The 15,455-nt window shown below is 42.4% G+C and overlaps 12 non-coding genes across 12 annotated transcripts; all 12 read left to right on the top strand.

Moving 5' to 3' along the window:
* The first annotated feature begins 127 nt into the window (after positions 1–127).
* LOC128524849 (U6 spliceosomal RNA) lies at positions 128–232 on the top strand. Its single transcript, XR_008360678.1, has one exon. It is a non-coding gene; the product is annotated as a U6 spliceosomal RNA (small nuclear RNA).
* A 1,242-nt stretch (positions 233–1,474) lies between these two features.
* On the top strand, positions 1,475–1,579 carry LOC128524872 (U6 spliceosomal RNA). The gene has a single exon (XR_008360700.1). It is a non-coding gene; the product is annotated as a U6 spliceosomal RNA (small nuclear RNA).
* A 1,182-nt stretch (positions 1,580–2,761) lies between these two features.
* Positions 2,762–2,866, top strand: LOC128524871 (U6 spliceosomal RNA). Its single transcript, XR_008360699.1, has one exon. It is a non-coding gene; the product is annotated as a U6 spliceosomal RNA (small nuclear RNA).
* A 1,233-nt stretch (positions 2,867–4,099) lies between these two features.
* LOC128524880 (U6 spliceosomal RNA) lies at positions 4,100–4,204 on the top strand. Its single transcript, XR_008360708.1, has one exon. It is a non-coding gene; the product is annotated as a U6 spliceosomal RNA (small nuclear RNA).
* Positions 4,205–5,386: 1,182 nt separating this feature from the next.
* LOC128524892 (U6 spliceosomal RNA) lies at positions 5,387–5,491 on the top strand. Its single transcript, XR_008360719.1, has one exon. It is a non-coding gene; the product is annotated as a U6 spliceosomal RNA (small nuclear RNA).
* A 1,233-nt stretch (positions 5,492–6,724) lies between these two features.
* On the top strand, positions 6,725–6,829 carry LOC128524848 (U6 spliceosomal RNA). The gene has a single exon (XR_008360677.1). It is a non-coding gene; the product is annotated as a U6 spliceosomal RNA (small nuclear RNA).
* A 1,243-nt stretch (positions 6,830–8,072) lies between these two features.
* LOC128524861 (U6 spliceosomal RNA) lies at positions 8,073–8,177 on the top strand. The gene has a single exon (XR_008360690.1). It is a non-coding gene; the product is annotated as a U6 spliceosomal RNA (small nuclear RNA).
* A 1,242-nt stretch (positions 8,178–9,419) lies between these two features.
* On the top strand, positions 9,420–9,524 carry LOC128524860 (U6 spliceosomal RNA). Its single transcript, XR_008360689.1, has one exon. It is a non-coding gene; the product is annotated as a U6 spliceosomal RNA (small nuclear RNA).
* A 1,244-nt stretch (positions 9,525–10,768) lies between these two features.
* Positions 10,769–10,873, top strand: LOC128524859 (U6 spliceosomal RNA). Its single transcript, XR_008360688.1, has one exon. It is a non-coding gene; the product is annotated as a U6 spliceosomal RNA (small nuclear RNA).
* Positions 10,874–12,116: 1,243 nt separating this feature from the next.
* Positions 12,117–12,221, top strand: LOC128524858 (U6 spliceosomal RNA). The gene has a single exon (XR_008360687.1). It is a non-coding gene; the product is annotated as a U6 spliceosomal RNA (small nuclear RNA).
* Positions 12,222–13,464: 1,243 nt separating this feature from the next.
* Positions 13,465–13,569, top strand: LOC128524846 (U6 spliceosomal RNA). The gene has a single exon (XR_008360675.1). It is a non-coding gene; the product is annotated as a U6 spliceosomal RNA (small nuclear RNA).
* A 1,242-nt stretch (positions 13,570–14,811) lies between these two features.
* Positions 14,812–14,916, top strand: LOC128524870 (U6 spliceosomal RNA). The gene has a single exon (XR_008360698.1). It is a non-coding gene; the product is annotated as a U6 spliceosomal RNA (small nuclear RNA).
* The last annotated feature ends 539 nt before the right edge of the window (positions 14,917–15,455 follow it).

Genomic DNA, 15,455 nt, shown 5'->3' with positions numbered 1-15,455 from the left:
CAGCATCTGGGTGGGAGGGGCTTTGCCTTCAGGTCAGAGGGCCAAAGGCCCCTTTGACACGTTCCGTCTTTAAGGTTCCTCCTGAAGTCCCAGCCCTTATATGAGTGCTTTCCAGCCCAAAAGTCTCGTCCTTGTTTCAAGGGCATATGACAAAATTGGATCGATACAGAGAAGATTAGCATGGCCCCTGCGAAAGGATGACACGCAAATCCGTGAAGTGTTCCTCTTTTTGTATTTCCCGAGCCACGTCTTCCTGGCCAACATCCCTTTGTTTCACTAGCCTGCTGTTGCGTTAGAGAACGGTTCACGGACTGGTTGCTGACGCTGTCCTATCTGAATAGTAAAAGACCTGCACAAGGACTCTTCCGGTCTCCTGAAAGGAGACAATTGGTTTGGGTTAGGTTAGGTCAACACAAGGAACTGACCAGTAGTAGGGTTAAGGGTAGTATGGATTAGGTTAATACCACAGAATCACCTGACGAGTACTAAGGATGTGGTTACGCTTAGGTTTTGTCCACTCACAGACTTGACAACTGTGACATTCAAAGGCTGCAATTTGCCACCAAGGCCTTGATGATAAAAAACAAGTTTTGGAAATACAATTCTGTATTTAATGTTAGTGAATGTATAAATGCAGCTGAAATGCAGCTGAAACTGATGATAAAAAACTAATTTTGGAAATGCAATTGTGTATTCAATGTTACTAAATGTATGAATGCAGCTGAAACTGAGCACAAGCACAAAAGCAAATGTCGACTAGATCTGAGAATAATGTCACGAGAATATCTGTGCCAAACAACAGCATGTTCTAGCTTCTGTAGTTTGCTATTTGTTGAAAGAAGTTAGCAAGGAATCTAATTGTCTCTGTCTTGTCTGACCATTAGAGGGGTCAACATAAGGACACTGCCAGTACACGCAAGTCTGTGAAGCATTTCTCTTTTTGTATTTTCAAAGCCACGTGTTCCTGGCCAACATTCCTTGGTTTCCATACCCTGCTGTTGCGTTAGAGAACGGTTCACGGACTGGTTGCTGACGCTGTCCTATCTGAATAGTAAAAGACCTGCGCAAGGATGTGGTTACGCTTAGGTTTTGTCCACTCAAAGACTTGACAACTGTGACTTTCAAAGGCTACAATTTGTCACCAAGGCCTTGATGATAAAAAACTAATTTTGGAAATGCAATTGTGTATTCAATGTTACTGAATGTATAAATGCAGCTGAAACTGACACAAGCACAAAAGCAGATGTCGACTAGATCTAAAAATAATGTCACAGCAACATCTCTGCCAAACAACAGCATGTTATGGCTTCTGTATTTACGCAAATCACGCAAATAATGTCACAAGAACAGCATCTGGGTGGGAGGGGCTTTTTCTTCAGGTCAGAGGGCCAAAGGCCCCTTTGACACGTTCCGTCTTTAAGGTTCCTCCTGAAGTCCCAGCCCTTATATGAGTGCTTTCCAGCCCAAAAGTCTCGTCCTTGTTTCAAGGGCATATGACAAAATTGGATCGATACAGAGAAGATTAGCATGGCCCCTGCGAAAGGATGACACGCAAATCTGTGAAGCGTTCCTCTTTTTGTATTTCCCGAGCCACGTCTTCCTGGCCAACATCCCTTTGTTTCACTAGCCTGCTGTTGCGTTAGAGAACGGTTCACGGACTGGTTGCTGACGCTTTCCTATCTGAATAGTAAAAGACCTGCACAAGGACTCTTCTGGTCTCCTGAAAGAAGACAATTGGTTTGGGTTAGGTTAGGTCAACACAAGGAACTGACCAGTAGTAGGGTTAAGGGTAGTATGGATTAGGTTAATACCACAGAATCACCTGACGAGTACTAGAGATGTGGTTACGCTTAGGTTTTGTCCACTCACAGACTTGACAACTGTGACATTCAAACGCTGCAATTTGCCACCAAGGCCTTGATGATAAAAAACAAGTTTTGGAAATACAATTCTGTATTTAATGTTAGTGAATGTATAAATGCAGCTGAAATGCAGCTGAAACTGATGATAAAAAACTAATTTTGGAAATGCAATTGTGTATTCAATGTTACTAAATGTATGAATGCAGCTGAAACTGAGCACAAGCACAAAAGCAAATGTCGACTAGATCTGAGAATAATGTCACGAGAATATCTGTGCCAAACAACAGCATGTTCTAGCTTCTGTAGTTTGCTATTTGTTGAAAGAAGTTAGCAAGGAATCTAATTGTCTCTGTCTTGTCTGACCATTAGAGGGGTCAACATAAGGACACTGGCCAACATTTCTTAATTTCCATACCCTGCTGTTGCGTTAGAGAACGGTTCACGGACTGGTTGCTGACGCTGTCCTATCTGAATAGTAAAAGACCTGCGCAAGGATGTGGTTACGCTTAGGTTTTGTACACTCGAGGACTTGACAACTGTGACTTTCAATGGCTACAATTTGTCACCAAGGCCTTGATGATAAAAAACTAATTTTGGAAATGCAATTGTGTATTCAATGTTACTGAATATATAAATGCAGCTGAAACTGAGCACAAGCACAAAAGCAGATGTCGACTAGATCTGAGAATAATGTCACAGCAACATCTCTGCCAAACAACAGCATGTTATGGCTTCTGTAGTTACGCAAATCACGCAAATAATGTCACAAGAACAGCATCTGGGTGGGAGGGGCTTTGCCTTCAGGTCAGAGGGCCAAAAGCCCCTTTGACACGTTCCGTCTTTAAGGTTCCTCCTGAAGTCCCAGCCCTTATATGAGTGCTTTCCAGCCCAAAAGTCTCGTCCTTGTTTCAAGGGCATATGACAAAATTGGATCGATACAGAGAAGATTAGCATGGCCCCTGCGAAAGGATGACACGCAAATCTGTGAAGCGTTCCTCTTTTTGTATTTCCCGAGCCACGTCTTCCTGGCCAACATCCCTTTGTTTCACTAGCCTGCTGTTGCGTTAGAGAACGGTTCACGGACTGGTTGCTGACGCTTTCCTATCTGAATAGTAAAAGACCTGCACAAGGACTCTTCTGGTCTCCTGAAACAAGACAATTGGTTTGGGTTAGGTTAGGTCAACACAAGGAACTGACCAGTAGTAGGCTTAAGGGTAGTATGGATTAGGTTAATACCACAGAATCACCTGACGAGTACTAGAGATGTGGTTACGCTTAGGTTTTGTCCACTCACAGACTTGACAACTGTGACATTCAAAGGCTGCAATTTGCCACCAAGGCCTTGATGATAAAAAACAAGTTTTGGAAATACAATTCTGTATTTAATGTTAGTGAATGTATAAATGCAGCTGAAACTGATGATAAAAAAACTAATTATGGAAATGCAATTGTGTATTCAATGTTACTAAATGTATGAATGCAGCTGAAACTGAGCACAAGCACAAAAGCAAATGTCGACTAGATCTGAGAATAATGTCACGAGAATATCTGTGCCAAACAACAGCATGTTCTAGCTTCTGTAGTTTGCTATTTGTTGAAAGAAGTTAGCAAGGAATCTAATTGTCTCTGTCTTGTCTGACCATTAGAGGGGTCAACATAAGGACACTGCCAGTACACGCAAATCTGTGAAGCATTTCTCTTTTTGTATTTTCGAAGCTACGTGTTCCTGGCCAACATTCCTTGGTTTCCATACCCTGCTGTTGCGTTAGAGAACGGTTCACGGACTGGTTGCTGACGCTGTCCTATCTGAATAGTAAAAGACCTGCGCAAGGATGTGGTTACGCTTAGGTTTTGTCCACTCAAGGACTTGACAACTGTGACTTTCAATGGCTACAATTTGTCACCAAGGCCTTGATGATAAAAAACTAATTTTGGAAATGCAATTGTGTATTCAATGTTACTGAATGTATAAATGCAGCTGAAACTGAGCACAAGCACAAAAGCAGATGTCGACTAGATCTGAGAATAATGTCACAGCAACATCTCTGCCAAACAACAGCATGTTATGGCTTCTGTATTTACGCAAATCACGCAAATAATGTCACAAGAACAGCATCTGGGTGGGAGGGGCTTTGCCTTCAGGTCAGAGGGCCAAAGGCCCCTTTGACACGTTCCGTCTTTAAGGTTCCTCCTGAAGTCCCAGCCCTTATATGAGTGCTTTCCAGCCCAAAAGTCTCGTCCTTGTTTCAAGGGCATATGACAAAATTGGATTGATACAGAGAAGATTAGCATGGCCCCTGCGAAAGGATGACACGCAAATCCGTGAAGTGTTCCTCTTTTTGTATTTCCCGAGCCACGTCTTCCTGGCCAACATCCCTTTGTTTCACTAGCCTGCTGTTGCGTTAGAGAACGGTTCACGGACTGGTTGCTGACGCTGTCCTATCTGAATAGTAAAAGACCTGCACAAGGACTCTTCCGGTCTCCTGAAAGGAGACAATTGGTTTGGGTTAGGTTAGGTCAACACAAGGAACTGACCAGTAGTAGGGTTAAGGGTAGTATGGATTAGGTTAATACCACAGAATCACCTGACGAGTACTAAGGATGTGGTTACGCTTAGGTTTTGTCCACTCACAGACTTGACAACTGTGACATTCAAAGGCTGCAATTTGCCACCAAGGCCTTGATGATAAAAAACAAGTTTTGGAAATACAATTCTGTATTTAATGTTAGTGAATGTATAAATGCAGCTGAAATGCAGCTGAAACTGATGATAAAAAACTAATTTTGGAAATGCAATTGTGTATTCAATGTTACTAAATGTATGAATGCAGCTGAAACTGAGCACAAGCACAAAAGCAAATGTCGACTAGATCTGAGAATAATGTCACGAGAATATCTGTGCCAAACAACAGCATGTTCTAGCTTCTGTAGTTTGCTATTTGTTGAAAGAAGTTAGCAAGGAATCTAATTGTCTCTGTCTTGTCTGACCATTAGAGGGGTCAACATAAGGACACTGGCCAACATTTCTTAATTTCCATACCCTGCTGTTGCGTTAGAGAACGGTTCACGGACTGGTTGCTGACGCTGTCCTATCTGAATAGTAAAAGACCTGCGCAAGGATGTGGTTACGCTTAGGTTTTGTACACTCGAGGACTTGACAACTGTGACTTTCAATGGCTACAATTTGTCACCAAGGCCTTGATGATAAAAAACTAATTTTGGAAATGCAATTGTGTATTCAATGTTACTGAATATATAAATGCAGCTGAAACTGAGCACAAGCACAAAAGCAGATGTCGACTAGATCTGAGAATAATGTCACAGCAACATCTCTGCCAAACAACAGCATGTTATGGCTTCTGTAGTTACGCAAATCACGCAAATAATGTCACAAGAACAGCATCTGGGTGGGAGGGGCTTTGCCTTCAGGTCAGAGGGCCAAAGGCCCCTTTGACACGTTCCGTCTTTAAGGTTCCTCCTGAAGTCCCAGCCCTTATATGAGTGCTTTCCAGCCCAAAAGTCTCGTCCTTGTTTCAAGGGCATATGACAAAATTGGATCGATACAGAGAAGATTGGCATGGCCCCTGCGAAAGGATGACATGCAAATCTGTGAAGCGTTCCTCTTTTTGTATTTCCCGAGCCACGTCTTCCTGGCCAACATCCCTTTGTTTCACTAGCCTGCTGTTGCGTTAGAGAACGGTTCACGGACTGGTTGCTGACGCTTTCCTATCTGAATAGTAAAAGACCTGCACAAGGACTCTTCTGGTCTCCTGAAACAAGACAATTGGTTTGGGTTAGGTTAGGTCAACACAAGGAACTGACCAGTAGTAGGGTTAAGGGTAGTATGGATTAGGTTAATACCACAGAATCACCTGACGAGTACTAGAGATGTGGTTACGCTTAGGTTTTGTCCACTCACAGACTTGACAACTGTGACATTCAAAGGCTGCAATTTGCCACCAAGGCCTTGATGATAAAAAACAAGTTTTGGAAATACAATTCTGTATTTAATGTTAGTGAATGTATAAATGCAGCTGAAACTGATGATAAAAAAACTAATTATGGAAATGCAATTGTGTATTCAATGTTACTAAATGTATGAATGCAGCTGAAACTGAGCACAAGCACAAAAGCAAATGTCGACTAGATCTGAGAATAATGTCACGAGAATATCTGTGCCAAACAACAGCATGTTCTAGCTTCTGTAGTTTGCTATTTGTTGAAAGAAGTTAGCAAGGAATCTAATTGTCTCTGTCTTGTCTGACCATTAGAGGGGTCAACATAAGGACACTGCCAGTACACGCAAATCTGTGAAGCATTTCTCTTTTTGTATTTTCGAAGCTACGTGTTCCTGGCCAACATTCCTTGGTTTCCATACCCTGCTGTTGCGTTAGAGAACGGTTCACGGACTGGTTGCTGACGCTGTCCTATCTGAATAGTAAAAGACCTGCGCAAGGATGTGGTTACGCTTAGGTTTTGTCCACTCAAGGACTTGACAACTGTGACTTTCAATGGCTACAATTTGTCACCAAGGCCTTGATGATAAAAAACTAATTTTGGAAATGCAATTGTGTATTCAATGTTACTGAATGTATAAATGCAGCTGAAACTGAGCACAAGCACAAAAGCAGATGTCGACTAGATCTGAGAATAATGTCACAGCAACATCTCTGCCAAACAACAGCATGTTATGGCTTCTGTATTTACGCAAATCACGCAAATAATGTCACAAGAACAGCATCTGGGTGGGAGGGGCTTTGCCTTCAGGTCAGAGGGCCAAAGGCCCCTTTGACACGTTCCGTCTTTAAGGTTCCTCCTGAAGTCCCAGCCCTTATATGAGTGCTTTCCAGCCCAAAAGTCTCGTCCTTGTTTCAAGGGCATATGACAAAATTGGATCGATACAGAGAAGATTAGCATGGCCCCTGCGAAAGGATGACACGCAAATCCGTGAAGTGTTCCTCTTTTTGTATTTCCCGAGCCACGTCTTCCTGGCCAACATCCCTTGGTTTCACTAGCCTGCTGTTGCGTTAGAGAACGGTTCACGGACTGGTTGCTGACGCTGTCCTATCTGAATAGTAAAAGACCTGCACAAGGACTCTTCCGGTCTCCTGAAAGGAGACAATTGGTTTGGGTTAGGTTAGGTCAACACAAGGAACTGACCAGTAGTAGGGTTAAGGGTAGTATGGATTAGGTTAATACCACAGAATCACCTGACGAGTACTAAGGATGTGGTTACGCTTAGGTTTTGTCCACTCACAGACTTGACAACTGTGACATTCAAAGGCTGCAATTTGCCACCAAGGCCTTGATGATAAAAAACAAGTTTTGGAAATACAATTCTGTATTTAATGTTAGTGAATGTATAAATGCAGCTGAAATGCAGCTGAAACTGATGATAAAAAACTAATTTTGGAAATGCAATTGTGTATTCAATGTTACTAAATGTATGAATGCAGCTGAAACTGAGCACAAGCACAAAAGCAAATGTCGACTAGATCTGAGAATAATGTCACGAGAATATCTGTGCCAAACAACAGCATGTTCTAGCTTCTGTAGTTTGCTATTTGTTGAAAGAAGTTAGCAAGGAATCTAATTGTCTCTGTCTTGTCTGACCATTAGAGGGGTCAACATAAGGACACTGCCAGTACACGCAAGTCTGTGAAGCATTTCTCTTTTTGTATTTTCGGAGATACGTGTTCCTGACCAACATTCCTTGGTTTCCATACCCTGCTGTTGCGTTAGAGAACGGTTCACGGACTGGTTGCTGACGCTGTCCTATCTGAATAGTAAAAGACCTGCGCAAGGATGTGGTTACGCTTAGGTTTTGTCCACTCAAGGACTTGACAACTGTGACTTTCAAAGGCTACAATTTGTCACCAAGGCCTTGATGATAAAAAACTAATTTTGGAAATGCAATTGTGTATTCAATGTTACTGAATGTATAAATGCAGCTGAAACTGAGCACAAGCACAAAAGCAGATGTCGACTAGATCTGAGAATAATGTCACAGCAACATCTCTGCCAAACAACAGCATGTTATGGCTTCTGTATTTACGCAAATCACGCAAATAATGTCACAAGAACAGCATCTGGGTGGGAGGGGCTTTTCCTTCAGGTCAGAGGGCCAAAGGCCCCTTTGACACGTTCCGTCTTTAAGGTTCCTCCTGAAGTCCCAGCCCTTATATGAGTGCTTTCCAGCCCAAAAGTCTCGTCCTTGTTTCAAGGGCATATGACAAAATTGGATCGATACAGAGAAGATTAGCATGGCCCCTGCGAAAGGATGACACGCAAATCCGTGAAGCGTTCCTCTTTTTGTATTTCCCGAGCCACGTCTTCCTGGCCAACATCCCTTTGTTTCACTAGCCTGCTGTTGCGTTAGAGAACAGTTCACGGACTGGTTGCTGACGCTTTCCTATCTGAATAGTAAAAGACCTGCACAAGGACTCTTCTGGTCTCCTGAAACAAGACAATTGGTTTGGGTTAGGTTAAGTCAACACAAGGAACTGACCAGTAGTAGGGTTAAGGGTAGTATGGATTAGGTTAATACCACAGAATCACCTGACGAGTACTAGAGATGTGGTTACGCTTAGGTTTTGTCCACTCACAGACTTGACAATTGTGACATTCAAAGGCTGCAATTTGCCACCAAGGCCTTGATGATAAAAAACAAGTTTTGGAAATACAATTCTGTATTTAATGTTAGTGAATGTATAAATGCAACTGAAATGCAGCTGAAACTGATGATAAAAAACTAATTTTGGAAATGCAATTGTGTATTCAATGTTACTAAATGTATGAATGCAGCTGAAACTGAGCACAAGCACAAAAGCAAATGTCGACTAGATCTGAGAATAATGTCACGAGAATATCTGTGCCAAACAACAGCATGTTCTAGCTTCTGTAGTTTGCTATTTGTTGAAAGAAGTTAGCAAGGAATCTAATTGTCTCTGTCTTGTCTGACCATTAGAGGGGTCAACATAAGGACACTGCCAGTACACGCAAATCTGTGAAGCATTTCTCTTTTTGTATTTTCGAAGCTACGTGTTCCTGGCCAACATTCCTTGGTTTCCATACCCTGCTGTTGCGTTAGAGAACGGTTCACGGACTGGTTGCTGACGCTGTCCTATATGAATAGTAAAAGACCTGCGCAAGGATGTGGTTACGCTTAGGTTTTGTCCACTCAAGGACTTGACAACTGTGACTTTCAATGGCTACAATTTGTCACCAAGGCCTTGATGATAAAAAAATAATTTTGGAAATGCAATTGTGTATTCAATGTTACTGAATATATAAATGCAGCTGAAACTGAGCACAAGCACAAAAGCAGATGTCGACTAGATCTGAGAATAATGTCACTGCAACATCTCTGCCAAACAACAGCATGTTATGCCTTCTGTAGTTACGCAAATCACGCAAATAATGTCACAAGAACAGCATCTGGGTGGGAGGGGCTTTGCTTTCAGGTCAGAGGGCCAAAGGCCCCTTTGACACGTTCCGTCTTTAAGGTTCCTACTGAAGTCCCAGCCCTTATATGAGTGCTTTCCAGCCCAAAATCTCGTCCTTGTTTCAAGGGCATATGACAAAATTGGATCGATACAGAGAAGATTAGCATGGCCCCTGCGAAAGGATGACACGCAAATCCGTGAAGCGTTCCTCTTTTTGTATTTCCCGAGCCACGTCTTCCTGGCCAACATCCCTTGGTTTCACTAGCCTGCTGTTGCGTTAGAGAACAGTTCATGGACTGGTTGCTGACGCTTTCCTATCTGAATAGTAAAAGACCTGCACAAGGACTCTTCCGGTCTCCTGAAAGGAGACAATTGGTTTGGGTTAGGTTAGGTCAACACAAGGAACTGACCAGTAGTAGGGTTAAGGGTAGTATGGATTAGGTTAATACCACAGAATCACCTGACGAGTACTAAGGATGTGGTTACGCTTAGGTTTTGTCCAGTCACAGACTTGACAACTGTCACATTTAAAGGCTGCAATTTGCCACCAAGGCCTTGATGATAAAAAACAAGTTTTGGAAATACAATTCTGTATTTAATGTTAGTGAATGTATAAATGCAGCTGAAATGCAGCTGAAACTGATGATAAAAAAACTAATTATGGAAATGCAATTGTGTATTCAATGTTACTAAATGTATGAATGCAGCTGAAACTGAGCACAAGCACAAAAGCAAATGTCGACTAGATCTGAGAATAATGTCACGAGAATATCTGTGCCAAACAACAGCATGTTCTAGCTTCTGTAGTTTGCTATTTGTTGAAAGAAGTTAGCAAGGAATCTAATTGTCTCTGTCTTGTCTGACCATTAGAGGGGTCAACATAAGGACACTGCCAGTACACACAAATCTGTGAAGCATCTCTCTTTTTGTATTTTCGGAGCCACGTGTTCCTGGCCAACATTCCTTGGTTTCCATACCCTGCTGTTGCATTAGAGAACGGTTCACGGACTGGTTGCTGACGCTGTCCTATCTGAATAGTAAAAGACCTGCGCAAGGATGTGGTTACGCTTAGTTTTTGTACACTCAAGGACTTGACAACTGTGACTTTCAATGGCTACAATTTGTCACCAAGGCCTTGATGATAAAAAACTAATTTTGGAAATGCAATTGTGTATTCAATGTTACTGAATGTATAAATGCAGCTGAAACTGAGCACAAGCACAAAAGCAGATGTCGACTAGATCTGAGAATAATGTCACAGCAACATCTCTGCCAAACAACAGCATGTTATGGCTTCTGTATTTACGCAAATCACGCAAATAATGTCACAAGAACAGCATCTGGGTGGGAGGGGCTTTGCCTTCAGGTCAGAGGGCCAAAGGCCCCTTTGACACGTTCCGTCTTTAAGGTTCCTCCTGAAGTCCCAGCCCTTATATGAGTGCTTTCCAGCCCAAAAGTCTCGTCCTTGTTTCAAGGGCATATGACAAAATTGGATCGATACAGAGAAGATTAGCATGGCCCCTGCGAAAGGATGACACGCAAATCCGTGAAGCGTTCCTCTTTTTGTATTTCCCGAGCCACGTCTTCCTGGCCAACATCCCTTTGTTTCACTAGCCTGCTGTTGCGTTAGAGAACGGTTCACGGACTGGTTGCTGACGCTGTCCTATCTGAATAGTAAAAGACCTGCACAAGGACTCTTCCGGTCTCCTGAAAGGAGACAATTGGTTTGGGTTAGGTTAGGTCAACACAAGGAACTGACCAGTAGTAGGGTTAAGGGTAGTATGGATTAGGTTAATACCACAGAATCACCTGACGAGTACTAAGGATGTGGTTACGCTTAGGTTTTGTCCACTCACAGACTTGACAACTGTGACATTCAAAGGCTGCAATTTGCCACCAAGGCCTTGATGATAAAAAACAAGTTTTGGAAATACAATTCTGTATTTAATGTTAGTGAATGTATAAATGCAGCTGAAATGCAGCTGAAACTGATGATAAAAAACTAATTTTGGAAATGCAATTGTGTATTCAATGTTACTAAATGTATGAATGCAGCTGAAACTGAGCACAAGCACAAAAGCAAATGTCGACTAGATCTGAGAATAATGTCACGAGAATATCTGTGCCAAACAACAGCATGTTCTAGCTTCTGTAGTTTGCTATTTGTTGAAAGAAGTTAGCAAGGAATCTAATTGTCTCTGTCTTGTCTGACCATTAGAGGGGTCAACATAAGGACACTGCCAGTACACGCAAGTCTGTGAAGCATTTCTCTTTTTGTATTTTCGGAGATACGTGTTCCTGACCAACATTCCTTGGTTTCCATACCCTGCTGTTGCGTTAGAGAACGGTTCACGGACTGGTTGCTGACGCTGTCCTATCTGAATAGTAAAAGACCTGCGCAAGGATGTGGTTACGCTTAGGTTTTGTCCACTCAAGGACTTGACAACTGTGACTTTCAATGGCTACAATTTGTCACCAAGGCCTTGATGATAAAAAACTAATTTTGGAAATGCAATTGTGTATTCAATGTTACTGAATGTATAAATGCAGCTGAAACTGAGCACAAGCACAAAAGCAGATGTCGACTAGATCTGAGAATAATGTCACAGCAACATCTCTGCCAAACAACAGCATGTTATGGCTTCTGTATTTACGCAAATCACGCAAATAATGTCACAAGAACAGCATCTGGGTGGGAGGGGCTTTTCCTTCAGGTCAGAGGGCCAAAGGCCCCTTTGACACGTTCCGTCTTTAAGGTTCCTCCTGAAGTCCCAGCCCTTATATGAGTGCTTTCCAGCCCAAAAGTCTCGTCCTTGTTTCAAGGGCATATGACAAAATTGGATCGATACAGAGAAGATTAGCATGGCCCCTGCGAAAGGATGACACGCAAATCCGTGAAGCGTTCCTCTTTTTGTATTTCCCGAGCCACGTCTTCCTGGCCAACATCCCTTGGTTTCACTAGCCTGCTGTTGCGTTAGAGAACAGTTCACGGACTGGTTGCTGACGCTGTCCTATCTGAATAGTAAAAGATCTGCACAAGAACTCTTCCGGTCTCCTGAAAGGAGACAATTGGTTTGGGTTAGGTTAGGTCAACACAAGGAACTGACCAGTAGTAGGGTTAAGGGTAGTATGGATTAGGTTAATACCACAGAATCACCTGACGAGTACTAAGGATGTGGTTACGCTTAGGTTTTGTCCACTCACAGACTTGACAACTGTGACATTCAAAGGCTGCAATTTGCCACCAAGGCCTTGATGATAAAAAACAAGTTTTGGAAATACAATTCTGTATTTAATGTTAGTGAATGTATAAATGCAGCTGAAATGCAGCTGAAACTGATGATAAAAAACTAATTTTGGAAATGCAATTGTGTATTCAATGTTACTAAATGTATGAATGCAGCTGAAACTGAGCACAAGCACAAAAGCAAATGTCGACTAGATCTGAGAATAATGTCACGAGAATATCTGTGCCAAACAACAGCATGTTCTAGCTTCTGTAGTTTGCTATTTGTTGAAAGAAGTTAGCAAGGAATCTAATTGTCTCTGTCTTGTCTGACCATTAGAGGGGTCAACATAAGGACACTGCCAGTACACGCAAATCTGTGAAGCATTTCTCTTTTTGTATTTTCGAAGCTACGTGTTCCTGGCCAACATTCCTTGGTTTCCATACCCTGCTGTTGCGTTAGAGAACGGTTCACGGACTGGTTGCTGACGCTGTCCTATCTGAATAGTAAAAGACCTGCGCAAGGATGTGGTTACGCTTAGGTTTTGTCCACTCAAGGACTTGACAACTGTGACTTTCAATGGCTACAATTTGTCACCAAGGCCTTGATGATAAAAAACTAATTTTGGAAATGCAATTGTGTATTCAATGTTACTGAATGTATAAATGCAGCTGAAACTGAGCACAAGCACAAAAGCAGATGTCGACTAGATCTGAGAATAATGTCACAGCAACATCTCTGCCAAACAACAGCATGTTATGGCTTCTGTATTTACGCAAATCACGCAAATAATGTCACAAGAACAGCATCTGGGTGGGAGGGGCTTTGCCTTCAGGTCAGAGGGCCAAAGGCCCCTTTGACACGTTCCGTCTTTAAGGTTCCTCCTGAAGTCCCAGCCCTTATATGAGTGCTTTCCAGCCCAAAAGTCTCGTCCTTGTTTCAAGGGCATATGACAAAATTGGATCGATACAGAGAAGATTAGCATGGCCCCTGCGAAAGGATGACACGCAAATCCGTGAAGTGTTCCTCTTTTTGTATTTCCCGAGCCACGTCTTCCTGGCCAACATCCCTTTGTTTCACTAGCCTGCTGTTGCGTTAGAGAACGGTTCACGGACTGGTTGCTGACGCTTTCCTATCTGAATAGTAAAAGACCTGCACAAGGACTCTTCCGGTCTCCTGAAAGGAGACAATTGGTTTGGGTTAGGTTAGGTCAACACAAGGAACTGACCAGTAGTAGGGTTAAGGGTAGTATGGATTAGGTTAATACCACAGAATCACCTGACGAGTACTAAGGATGTGGTTACGCTTAGGTTTTGTCCACTCACAGACTTGACAACTGTGACATTCAAAGGCTGCAATTTGCCACCAAGGCCTTGATGATAAAAAACAAGTTTTGGAAATACAATTCTGTATTTAATGTTAGTGAATGTATAAATGCAGCTGAAATGCAGCTGAAACTGATGATAAAAAACTAATTTTGGAAATGCAATTGTGTATTCAATGTTACTAAATGTATGAATGCAGCTGAAACTGAGCACAAGCACAAAAGCAAATGTCGACTAGATCTGAGAATAATGTCACGAGAATATCTGTGCCAAACAACAGCATGTTCTAGCTTCTGTAGTTTGCTATTTGTTGAAAGAAGTTAGCAAGGAATCTAATTGTCTCTGTCTTGTCTGACCATTAGAGGGGTCAACATAAGGACACTGCCAGTACACGCAAGTCTGTGAAGCATTTCTCTTTTTGTATTTTCAAAGCCACGTGTTCCTGGCCAACATTCCTTGGTTTCCATACCCTGCTGTTGCGTTAGAGAACGGTTCACGGACTGGTTGCTGACGCTGTCCTATCTGAATAGTAAAAGACCTGCGCAAGGATGTGGTTACGCTTAGGTTTTGTCCACTCAAAGACTTGACAACTGTGACTTTCAAAGGCTACAATTTGTCACCAAGGCCTTGATGATAAAAAACTAATTTTGGAAATGCAATTGTGTATTCAATGTTACTGAATGTATAAATGCAGCTGAAACTGACACAAGCACAAAAGCAGATGTCGACTAGATCTAAAAATAATGTCACAGCAACATCTCTGCCAAACAACAGCATGTTATGGCTTCTGTATTTACGCAAATCACGCAAATAATGTCACAAGAACAGCATCTGGGTGGGAGGGGCTTTTTCTTCAGGTCAGAGGGCCAAAGGCCCCTTTGACACGTTCCGTCTTTAAGGTTCCTCCTGAAGTCCCAGCCCTTATATGAGTGCTTTCCAGCCCAAAAGTCTCGTCCTTGTTTCAAGGGCATATGACAAAATTGGATCGATACAGAGAAGATTAGCATGGCCCCTGCGAAAGGATGACACGCAAATCTGTGAAGCGTTCCTCTTTTTGTATTTCCCGAGCCACGTCTTCCTGGCCAACATCCCTTTGTTTCACTAGCCTGCTGTTGCGTTAGAGAACGGTTCACGGACTGGTTGCTGACGCTTTCCTATCTGAATAGTAAAAGACCTGCACAAGGACTCTTCTGGTCTCCTGAAAGAAGACAATTGGTTTGGGTTAGGTTAGGTCAACACAAGGAACTGACCAGTAGTAGGGTTAAGGGTAGTATGGATTAGGTTAATACCACAGAATCACCTGACGAGTACTAGAGATGTGGTTACGCTTAGGTTTTGTCCACTCACAGACTTGACAACTGTGACATTCAAACGCTGCAATTTGCCACCAAGGCCTTGATGATAAAAAACAAGTTTTGGAAATACAATTCTGTATTTAATGTTAGTGAATGTATAAATGCAGCTGAAATGCAGCTGAAACTGATGATAAAAAACTAATTTTGGAAATGCAATTGTGTATTCAATGTTACTAAATGTATGAATGCAGCTGAAACTGAGCACAAGCACAAAAGCAAATGTCGACTAGATCTGAGAATA

This window comes from Clarias gariepinus, chromosome 5 (assembly GCF_024256425.1).
Source record: "Clarias gariepinus isolate MV-2021 ecotype Netherlands chromosome 5, CGAR_prim_01v2, whole genome shotgun sequence".
NCBI lineage: Eukaryota > Metazoa > Chordata > Actinopteri > Siluriformes > Clariidae > Clarias > Clarias gariepinus.
Note: the sequence above shows the minus strand (reverse complement) of the source record. Positions and strands in the feature narration are given on the sequence as shown.